The sequence below is a fragment of the Lathyrus oleraceus genome, chromosome 7 (genome assembly GCF_024323335.1).
Source record: "Lathyrus oleraceus cultivar Zhongwan6 chromosome 7, CAAS_Psat_ZW6_1.0, whole genome shotgun sequence".
NCBI classification, from domain to species: Eukaryota; Viridiplantae; Streptophyta; class Magnoliopsida; order Fabales; family Fabaceae; genus Lathyrus; species Lathyrus oleraceus.
Window position 1 is genome coordinate 67,136,158 of NC_066585.1, and position 12,051 is coordinate 67,148,208.

The 12,051-nt window shown below is 39.7% G+C and overlaps 1 non-coding gene across 1 annotated transcript; it reads left to right on the top strand.

Moving 5' to 3' along the window:
- Nucleotides 1–11,730: 11,730 nt before the first annotated feature.
- LOC127108962 (small nucleolar RNA R71) lies at nucleotides 11,731–11,837 on the top strand. Its single transcript, XR_007796455.1, has one exon. It is a non-coding gene; the product is annotated as a small nucleolar RNA R71 (small nucleolar RNA).
- Nucleotides 11,838–12,051: the final 214 nt, after the last annotated feature.

The window sequence follows — 12,051 nt, forward strand, 5'->3', positions numbered from 1 at the left end:
GGCAACAGCTTCTTGATCTTCAACGGTATGGATGAAACCTCCATTCTGAAATAGCCCAAGATCATTGGAAACACCAGAAGAGTACCATATACCAGCCCGGGACTTGTTATCTTCCATCTCTATCATTTTCCCAAACCATTAGTTGCACCATGCTCGATGGCCAACTTCGCAACATTGTAGGAGACAAATGAAGAAAGTCCTTTCCTAGAAGGCTAAGCAATAGATAAGGCTTGAAACGGAGTCCCAACCTCATCCTCGACATCAATATAGGAGAAGGAAGATAAATGGCTGACCAAGAGAGCCTTCTCTCCCCCTATCACCACCAACTTTTTGTTCTTAACGAACTTCAACTTTTGGTGCAGGGTGGATGTCACGGCGCCTGCCTCGTGAATCCATGGTCTACCGAGCAAACAGCTGTATGACGGATGTATATCTATGACCTGGAAAGTGATCTGGAAATCACTAGGTCCAATCTTGATCGGGAGTTCTAATTCACCGATCACAGTTTTACGCGATCCATCAAAATCTTTCACTACCACTCCAGTTGGCCTCATGGGAGGCCCTTGTTATGAAAGTTTGGCAAGAGTGGATTTTGGCAATACATTGAGTGATGACCCTGTGTCCACCAACACATTGGACAGGGCATCGTATTTACAATTCATGGAGATATGTAAAGCCAAATTGTGGTATTTTCCCTCCTCGGGAAGATCATCATCACAGAAGCTCAAATTGTTGCAAGCAGTTATATTTGCAACAATGCTATCAAACTGCTCAATTGTGACATCGTGATCCACGTATGCTACGTCCAACATCCTCTGCAATGCTTTACGATGTGGATCTGAATTCATCAACAAAGATAGGACAGATATCTTTGATGGAGTTTGAAGCAACTGATCCACAATATTATATTCACTCCTCTTGATGAGCCTCAACATCTCATCACCGTCCTCTTTCAACATGCCAGACTGGCCAACCAGGATAGGAGCTTTAACAGATTTATCAACAACAGGGTCAACACCCTTCACAATAGGAACAAACTGATTTGAAGAAGAAGTCCCCATGGGATCGGCAGGATTGACAGTATCCTTCTTCACAACGTCTTCGTGGGATTTCGGTTGAGCCGAGAAAACACGACCACTACGGGTCACTCCACTAACGTCAGAAATGCTTACCACAGAGGTTGAGGGCAACGACACCTCCTTCCCATCCTCCAGCATAACAACATTATAACTGTACGGGACCGCTCTATCTGACACGTCCGGGACAGGGCCCGCTGGCTTGATCGCAAGAGTTGGCGACACTTTCTTCTTGCTGCCATCATACTTGATAACAACAGGATCAGGAATTCTGAATACGGGACTAATAACATCAACTTCATCCTTATTACGATTCTTAAGTATCTCAATCATCCCTTGATCTAGCATCTCTTGGATGTCCTTTCTCACTTGACGACATCCTCTCTCATTGATAATGCACACCTGGCACCTATCATGATCATGATCATAATGACTGTGTTCACACAACAGCTTATGCATCTCTACCAAGGATTGCCTTATTTCATTCATATAAAGGACTTTGTATTTGCCAGGGCACCCCTAAACCATATTGACAGCTGCCTTCCCATGCTCGGGCAATGGGTTCTTCTTCACATTTGGGCCTACTTCCTCAAAGAACAGTATCCCACTCTTTACAAGGTCTTGCACCTTGGTCTTCAAAGGAAAACAATTCTCTACATCATGTCCGGGAGCACCGGAATGATACACACAGTGAAGTTCGGGCTTGTACCACCATTGGGGATTGGCTGGCACAGCAGGAGGATCACGAGGAGTTATCAGCTTCCTATCGATTAAGGAAGGATAAAGTTCAACAAACATCATAGGAATCGGGTCAAAAGTCACCCTCTTCCTCTCATAGTTGATGGTGCTGGTGTTGTTATTGTTGCGAGGCTGGTAAGCCTGTTGTTGTTGACGATGTTGTTGTTGTGGTTGTTGTTGAACTTCTTTGAAAGCAGGTGCTATATGAGCCACTTGGTGTTGATTAACAGTCGGTCAGACATCTTTCCTCCTCACAGAGGTCCTTCTTTTAACATGGGAAGAAACAACATGAGTCCCCCCTTCTTTCTTCCTGGCAAATCCGCCATACTTCTTTGTCGAGGAACCATCATCACGAGACAAACGTCCTTCACGGACCCCCTCTTCTAGCCTCATCCCCATATTCACCATTTCAGTGAAGTCCGGGGGAGCACTAGCGATCATGTGCTCATAGTAGAAAGAGCTCAAAGACTTCAGGAAGATCTTTGTCATCTCCTTCTCCTCCAAGGTGGCACTATCTGAGCTGCCAATTCTCGCCACCTCTGGGCGTATTCCTTGAAGGTCTCCTTGTCCTTCTAGGACATCGCCCTTAGTTGATCTCTGTCTAGAGCCATGTCCATATTATATTTATACTATTTCACAAAGGCCTCACCTAGATCATTGAAAGTGCGGATGCTTGCACTCTCCAGCCCCATATACCACCAGAGCGCAACACCTATCAGGCTATCCTGAAAGTAGTGAATCAGCAATTGATCATTATCTGTTTGGGTCGACATCTTACGAGCATACATCACAAGATGGCTGAGTGGGCATGTATTTCCCTTGTACTTCTCAAAGTCAGGCACTTTGAATTTAACTGGGATTTTAACGTTGGGCACCAAGCACAATTCAGCAGCACTCATCCCAAAAAGGTCCTTACCTCTTAAAGTCTTCAGTTCTTTGCGCAGCTCCAGGAATTGATCTTTCATCTCATCCATCTTTTCATACACGTCCAGGCCCTCAGATGGCTCGGAGTGATAAATGGTCTCTTCTACACGTGGGAGAGTATGCACAACGGGATGTGGCACAGACAGGACCAGGCTAGATGCCGGCATAGAAGCAAGAGTGGGGGCAAAACCCTTTGGCACGAAGTTAGATGGCATTCCCCTAGGGAATCCAGCTGGCATACTAGGAGCGAAGTGGGCAGTGGTAGCAGGCACTGTTGAAGTCACCACTTCTGAGACAATAGTCCTCGCGGGAGGAGTTGCAGAAGTTGGTGAAGCTTGACTGTGCGCAACAAGGACTGACTCCATCATGGTAGTCAGTCTAGCAATCTCTTCCTTCAGATCTCTATTCTCTTGTTTGAGGTGTTCCATGATCTTCTGATAATTTGCTCGGGTGTTATACCGGTGCGTTAGCTTGTGTTCAAAATAAATGAAGAGCAAAGAGTTAGACCACTGTATCAGAGCTCGGAACCAAAACTTGTTTATGCATATGATGCATGCAATACTTGGTGCAAATGATTTGTTTTTTATCAGAGGAACTTTATAGGGATCTATTTACAGATGTTTGAAAAATATTGAACTTTTAAGACATATATGGAATACTCATAGCAATAATATTTGGAAACTTTTTACACCAAAGAAGTAGTACAATCTTGGTAACCAAATACAATACAAGGGAAAAGGAGGATGAACATCCTATGGAGCCCTAAAAGCAATCATCCAAAGCCTTCAAGATCGGAAGATACGTCGCACGAAGCCTCTTCACCTCTCTCTCATAAGCTGCTTCCATGTCGGTCTTCTCCTTGGCGAGCTGATCATACTTCCTCTTCCAAAACCTAGATGAGTGAGGAAGGAGAGAAGTAACCACATCACCGGGCTCATCGATTACCCGATGCTCTAGAAACTCTTTCATTGCATCTTTATCTTTGAGCTGCTGAAGAAGCTCCCCACGCTCACAAACCCAAGCATGCAAACGGTCTTCGTCTCTCAACTCCTCCACTCCTTGATTAGGGAGGGTTGAAGGCCCAACCATAACCATAGGGGCAGGTCTCGAATACTCATAAGGCATACGGTATTCAAGAGCTCTCTTCCTTACCCAAGAGGTGTAAGGTTCCAAAGCAACATAATTCTTCGGACCAATCTCATTCCTCCCTTTCCTATGAACTTTGAGCCAGGCGCGGACAATCCTATCCTTCAAGTTTTGGGGATCTTTACCCTCTTGAAAGAATAAGCCTTCCAGCGAAATGTTATTAGGTTTATCCTTCAAGGGGAACCCTAGCTGACGGCGAGCCAAAGCAGGGTTGTAGTTAATTCCACCACATGTACCAAGAAGAGGTACATTGGAGAACTCACCACAAGACTCAATAATCTGAACGCCATCATAAACACGATTATACCAAGAGATATAATCATTAGTGAGAGACATAAGTCTCGTGGACCACCGTAGACATCCCTTGTTCTCCTTGAAAGCAAGCGTCTGAGGCAAGTGCGAAATAAACCACTTGTACAACAGAGGCAAACATCATACTATGGAACCACCGCCCTTCACATTCCTCATATGCAAAGAGAAATAAGTGTCACCCAACAGAGTCGGAACGGGATTAAGAGAAGGGAAAATCCTAATAGCGTTCACATCCACGAAGTTGTCGATGTTGGGAAATAACACTAGCCCATAACTGAGGAGTACAAATATGGCTTCAAAAGCTTCCTTACTCATGGCCTTCCCAAACAAGGTAGCTTTGGCAATCAGAAAATCAGACGGAAGACCTTGAATTCCATCTTTGGTAGTCATATCGGCAACAATGTCAGATACATCCATATGAAGCATGTCAACAATCTCTTGAGAAGATGGAATCTTCTCTAAACCACTGAACGGCAACTGGTCCAGAATAGGTATACCCACATGATAAGCATACTCCTCTAGGGTAGGCAGAAGCTGGAAATCTGGAAAAGTAAAGCACTGATACAAAGGATCGTAGAACTGCACCAACACACTCATCAGACCCTCATCCACCTTAGTAGAAAGAATAGACAGAAGCTTCCCATGGCGAGCTTTAAATTCCAAGGGCTCTAATACATAAGATGCCAAACTCCTTAACTCTTTCAAGTCGGGTTGTCTGAAACTGTACTTCTTCGTATTCCTTCTTTGCTTATCCATGTCTGAAAATTTTCAAATAGACCTCTTAAGTTCCTTGTGAAATCTTTATTGTTGATGACATGAATGCGAATGAATGCATGAATTCATGTATGATACAAACACACTCAAGGATCAAGCAAGTCACACCACACAAAGGTCACGGGATGGCTCAAGTCATCCTCAATATCAATCATCCATTTTGGTGGATTATGGTTTACGCCTTATCAACATCCAAGTTCCATTGATATTGAGGATATACGAGAATGGATCGACCGCGAATCACGGGTTTGTTGTGAGTCACGAGCATGGAGTCTTGGTTAAGAACCACCCAATGGGAGTGTACTACAGTTTAAACCTGACAATCATGTTCTAAAAAGGTTCCCATAGTCATCATCCCATCTTTCGGATATTATCGGATAAAACGACTACTCGTCCTCAAAAAATATTCTCAAGAGAGACTCTTATGAGTGTAGTATCATGTAACAATTGCCTCAAGTCTTACACTTGAACGACCTTCGCACTACGTCCTAAAATAGGCCAAGATGGGCTAGGTATCTAAGGTCCTTGGCTTCTAAGATTCCTATTGGAAAGAGTAATGCCTAACCATGACTACTCATGTGACATTATTGATCCCAACAAGACCTCCACCAAGTGAATGGACTTGCAAGTTAACTTGTTAAGGAATAACTCCACACAAGTCAACAAGGCTACGCCATTCTCCTATCATAAGTGCACTCGAGTTCGGGTATAGAACTCATCTCACAAGAAACCACCAAGCATACAAGCAATTAATATATCAAGCAATTAATATATCAAGCAATTCATACATTACAAACAATACATTCATCCCAAATTTGCAAAAAAAATATGTCACAAATATAAACATACAACACATACAAGCAAAAAGTAGGCTAAACCCACTAGAGAAGAATATTCCCCAGCAGAGTCGCCACTTTTCTGTAGCGGGGTTTTCGTTACCTTTAGGTTTATTGACTAAACCAAAAGTCAACATACAATTCGAGTCGCCACCGCACTTTTATTTGTCCAAAGGAAAGGCTAAAAAGCGAACAAAAGCCAAGTAAGAAGTTTTTCAAATCAAAAACTAATAAAAAATGTCAGAGATCTAGGTAAGGGGGTTGGTTATGAAATGGGAAGGTTTTACGCACCCAAAACATCCTTAGCACTCTAAGGGAACCCTTTTTGCAAATATGTGTTGTAGACTAGTATTTGTGAAAAGATTTGTGCAAAAAGAATGAAGGGATGAGAAAAGAATAGATTATATTTACAAATTTTGTTGTTTGAATGGATGAACCCATTGCCTACGTACCATCAAAAAGGAGGATCAAGACCTCGTAGTTCGGAGTAAAAAATCTCAAAAGATTGGTGAATTGATTTGATCAAAAGCCTTAAGGTCTTTTGTTATCAAATGGAGAAAACTCAACTTAAACCAACAATCCACCATGTGAGGAAGGCTTCAACATACTGGTAAGGGGTTAACCATATAATAAGCATGGAAGACTTATAATCCAATCACTAAGGATGAGGTGAGATTTGCATCAACCACTATGATAACTCAAACCTATGACTAATGTTTTTGAAGAGTTTTAACAAGTGGCCATTGGAACCACAAAAACAACTTGAAGTGAGTTATATTTACAAGTTAGACTTATTTACAAAATGAAGTCAAAGTTGAATTAAGATTTATTCATAATGAGTATTGAAGAAAGTGGTTTTGAAAAGTCAAAGGCTTAAGGCCTAGGTTTCTAATTTGAAACAAAGTTAAAGTTTGAAGAAAAAGATTTTTGGCTTGGTTAGAGTGGGGAGAAGAAGAGAAGGGATAGTCTTAAAGCATACAAAGATAATAGGGGAAAGATAAAACCCTTGGAGTTCCTTTTCTTTAAGTCATAGAGATGACTCAAGATGCTCCTTTCCTTTGGACTTAGCATACAAACCAGCAATCAAACAATTGAACTCAAGCTCCTAGGATCTCCATTTGGCTTAGCTCTTAACTTGGCTACTCATGACAATGGTTCTCTTTTCACAATCTCAAGATGGGATCCCTATCACACAAAAGCAAACATCAAAAGATTCACCACACAAAAAGAGGAATGGACAAAGAATAAGTTTGGAGGAGAAGTCCTTTGAGATCAACTTTGAATTTTAGCATTCTAAAGGCATGAGGCCTAGTTGCTCTTCAACAAGTGTTGCATTCTAAAGGAATGAGGTCTAGATGCTCTTGAACTCCTTTAAGCATAAGAAAAATAATTGGCTCAAATGAGCAAAAGAAAAATAACATAAACATAAAATATATGCTCAAGTGAGCAAAGTGAAAATCAATATGAATAATGAGCAAGAAATAAATGGCATTAAAAGTAAATGGCAAGAAATTAAAAACTCAAATTAAAGTTAGTAATTAGTGAAGTTATGTTAGCTTGTCATAAGACAATGTAGCGCTATGTTAAGCAATCGTAAGTGGACTAATGTAGTAGTCACACCTATCTGAGATCGGTCAATAAAAATATAGGCAAAGAACACAAGTTGGAGATCATGACTAGTAAGCCAAGCTCCATAAACTTGCCATGCCAAAACAAAAGGGAAAGGGCCTTGTATTGACTTTAGGTTATTTGCTTGACTAAGAAGCAACCTATCTTGGATACAAAACAACTCACTTGATCATGGATCAAGTTGAATTTGGTTTGGATCAAAGAAGGTTAAACTTCTCATTTGTCAAGACCAACCATAAGACTTTAACTCATTAACCATTGATGGAAAGAAATGGATGAAGATGAAAGGGAGGGGAAAAAGAAGACCACAACCAAATCCAATTGATCAAATGTGAATCAAATCAACATCAACCAACACCAAACAGGAGAGAAATGAAGATAACAAGTCAAAGAGTCAATGGTATTTTTTTGGTATTTTTTTGAATTAAAATAAAATGCAAATAAAAAATAAACAACTAAGGTCAAACCTCAAATTCAATTCAAAACAACTCCAATAAGTCCAATTAAATTCTCATAGGTTCAACATAGTCAAACAAGCTTTGACTAATTTTCTCAACAATTTTTTAAATCAGAATGCAATTAAAAACAATTAAAAAAAATTAAAAAATAGCACAATATGAATTAAAATCTCAAATAATCTCAAATCAAATAAGAAATTGATGAGACTATTTTTCATTGACTTATCATGATCCATAAATGCTAGGAAAATATTTTTGGATTTTTTAAAAGTCAGAAAGTATTTTAAAATGACTTAAAACTATTAAAAATTAAATAATCTATAAAAAATATCAAATGAAGTCACAAAAAGAATTAAATATCAAAATATGAAACTAGATTTTTCAAGAAAAATATTGGAATTGGTCTCATATTTTTATGACTTCAAATGAATTTTTTTATGAATTTTTGAAAATCAAATGAATTAACTTAAAATAAAATGAAAATAGAATAAATGGAAAAAACCAGCGCCACAGGATGTAACTCATTAATTGACGTGGCATTAATGAAGGATCCAGATCATAGGGAGCACGGTATGTCCAAGTCAAACGCGCCATACCATGTATTAAAATAAGTAAACACAATGGAGGATCAAGATTAGATCGTGGCATCCAGATCCAATGGCCAGGAAACAAGACACGTAGTGGTGGTGGTGGAATCCACCATCTTCTCTGGCGAGGCAACAGAATCCGGCCACCAGTTGCAGAGAAAAAAAAGTTTAATGAAAATGGAAAACAAGGACATGGAAATGAAGCTCGTGTGATGTAGATCATCATTGTATCCATGGATCTTCCTCACTCTTCCTATATTGAGAGAAATGTGAAGGAGAAGATCATGGTGTTCAAACTGAAAGTTCATGAAATGGAAAATTGAAAGCATCACAAGCTTGCCTCAAGTGTGAGGACTTCAGAAAACCACACAAACACAAGAATGCTACATTGAAATGAGAGTTTTAGATCCAAAAAGTTTGAATATATACCTCTGAATTGAAGCACCCCTGGCCACGAAACCTATAAGTTCTTTGCTCCTCTTTGATCTATGGATGTAGTGGAAGTGAAAGGCTAAGGAATTAGGCTTTGAAGATCAGCTAATGATGCTGAATTTCAAGCTCGAAAGTGAGAAAAAATTCTGAAAAATTCCTTTGGTATGGTTATGGTTTCAATGCTGCTGCAATTCAGATCTCCCAAAAGGTTGATGAATGAATGAGAGGGAACCTCTATTTATAGCTGAAAGTATCAAATGATCACACTTCTTTCATGTGCATGGCAAATTGAAAATGCATTGCATGGGCCTGTACAGGCGTGTGCAATGATGGCTGCAAAAGCTAGCTGAGATCATGTAGAGAGCAAATGGTCGTGTGCATTGGACTGGACAGGCTTCCATACTCAAGTTTCATCATAAAATACCAAAATGCACATAAATGAAGATAATTTCGAAACTCACAAATGGTACATCCAAATGAGTAATGTGAGTAATGGTTGGAAAGCCCTTGGAATAAGGAAAAAAATGTCATGTTGGGCAAAAATTCATTTGGAATTTGGAAATTGATGAAAACTGGATGTGAAAATCCGAGTACAAAACATATTCAAAACACTTTGAAAAATTTCACCAAAAGCAAACTTAATTAAGCTCCTCTGTTTTCATGATGCAAGCTTCAAATGAAAAAACTTTCAACATTAAAGTTGTATATCTTTTCAATATGATCAATTTAGACTTACAGTTTTCATCATTTGGATTTTCTATGACAAAGTTATGGGCATTTGAAGTTGGGTATTTTTTCAAATTCAATGAATTAGGTCCAAGATGACTTATAATATTTTGCATTATCAGATGTATTTCTTTTAGGATTATGAAATTTTGTCCAACATAACATTTGAATTAGATATCTCAAGATTTCCAATTCATTTAGTCTCACCTCAAAAGCATAAAAATTAAGGAGGTTATGCCCTTAGTAAGTTGACCAAAAATTAGGGTTTCAGTCAAAATGACCTATAATATTTTGAAATGAATGATGACCTTCAAAGTTTCAAATGGATTTTTGATGAACCTGAAAGTTGTTCCTATGGTTCTTAGGAACAGGTTTTCTCTTGGGGTCATCTTCATTTGACAAACACATATTAAGTTATATCTCAATGGTGCTCAGCTTAGTTAGATGAGTTAACTGGTCAACTTTTCAAGGCCAAACTTCCAATCTTGATGAATAAATGATTTAGGATCCTCAAATAGACTCATATATGCATAAAATGATGAATGAAAGAACTTACCATGATTAAATTTGATCATGGGTTGAGGTTGCTTCATGGGTAAGGCACAGTCAAAGCAGAGTGAAATTAGGGTTTCCTTGGGAAACAGTCCTCAAGCCCTTTAGGTTATCTTGATCAAATTGGAAAATTGAGATACTTGGGAGACATATATTATGATTAGGATCTTTGTGGACCACTGTCATGCTTCTTCTCATCTTCATCTAGCCATTTCATTGGGCTTAGGAGCCTCCTATGAGCATTGGAGCACATAATCACTTGAGCTTCAAAACAAAAAGAGTTAGTGACATATTTTTGTACTTTTGGTTAGTAATCAAATAAGAAATGCAATAATATACAATACAAGCATGCTTGGTAGTCTCAAAACACTCAAACAAGTCCCAACCCTAGGGTTAAAGAGCCAAACATGCTATGATCCTTGAGGCAATGCACTTGTGCAATAACATGATGCCATGAGGGATCTTAGGGTCAAAATTAGGGTCTTACAATTTCCTAAATTGCCTTGAAGTTTTTGAATTTGCGAGTCTTTGAGGATACGGAAAGGGTGGTTTATAAGGTGGTGGAGGCACATAAGGTTGTTCTTTCTGTTCGGCCTCTTAGGTACTATCTTCCTTCTCATTCGGTTCACTTACCTTCTCAATTATTGCTTTGTTAAGTTTTTGGTACATGGAAGGATTTTGGAGTCTTGGATCTACGGGTCCGTCTAATTCTTTTCCACTCCTCAATATAACGGAATTTGCATGTCCTTTCGGATTAGGTTGCGGTTGTCCAGGAAATGTGCCAGCGGGAGAAAAAGTAGATGATTGTGGTTGAGCCACTTGTGAAATCTGTGTTTCAAGCATTTTATTGTGGGTGGCTAAGGCGTCTACTTTGCTCGCTAATTGTTTAAGTTGCTCGCTAGTATGTATGTTTTGGTTCAAGAAGTCTTTTTTTGTTTGAGCTTTGGTAGCTATTAAGCTTTCCATCATTAGTTCAAGGTTGGACTTCCTAGGCATGTTAAGAGCATTATTAGCTGGCTTTTGATATCCAGGCGGAACAGCGGGTGCTTGGCCAGGTGCGTACAGGGCGTTGTTATTCTTATACAAAGAGTTAGGATGATTTTTCCAATCTGGGTTATACGTATTCGAATAAGGATTTCCTTGTGTGTAATTCACTTGATCAGTTGGGACTCCTACTAATATCTGACATTCTGGTGCAGTGTGTCCAGGAGTTCCACATAACTCACAGTTTGGAGTCACGTCAGCCACGGTGGCTGCGGGTGGTATGGTCAAGTTGTCTAGCTTTTGAACAAGGGCATCTACCTTTGCATGGACATGGTCAAGGCTACTGATTTCGTACATTCCACTTTTTGTTTGGGACTTTTCTAATGGGGTTCTTTCACCTTCCCATTGGCAATGGTTTTGGGGCATGTTTTCAATGAGTTGATATGCTTTGTTGTATGGCTTGTCCATAAGTTCACCACCCGCGGCAGCGTCTACTGTCAATCTTGTGTTATACAGAAGCCCATTGTAAAATGCGTGAATGATCACCCAGTCTTCGAGACTGTGATGTGGACATATCCTCATCATGTCTTTGTATCTCTCCCACATGTCATAGAGAGATTCTGCATTTTTTTGTCAAAATCTGTTGATTTGAGCTCTCAGCATAGCAGTTTTCCTTGGCGGAAAATATCGGGATAAGAAAATGTTCTTCAGTTCTTCCCATGTTGTAACCGAGTTGGATGGAAAGGATTGCAACCAAGCCCAAGCTCTGTCTCTTAGAGAGAAAGGAAAGAGGCGTAGTCTTATCGCATTTTGAGATACACCATTCGCCTTCACAATGTCTGCGTACTACACAAACTTGGTCAAATGTTCATTAGGG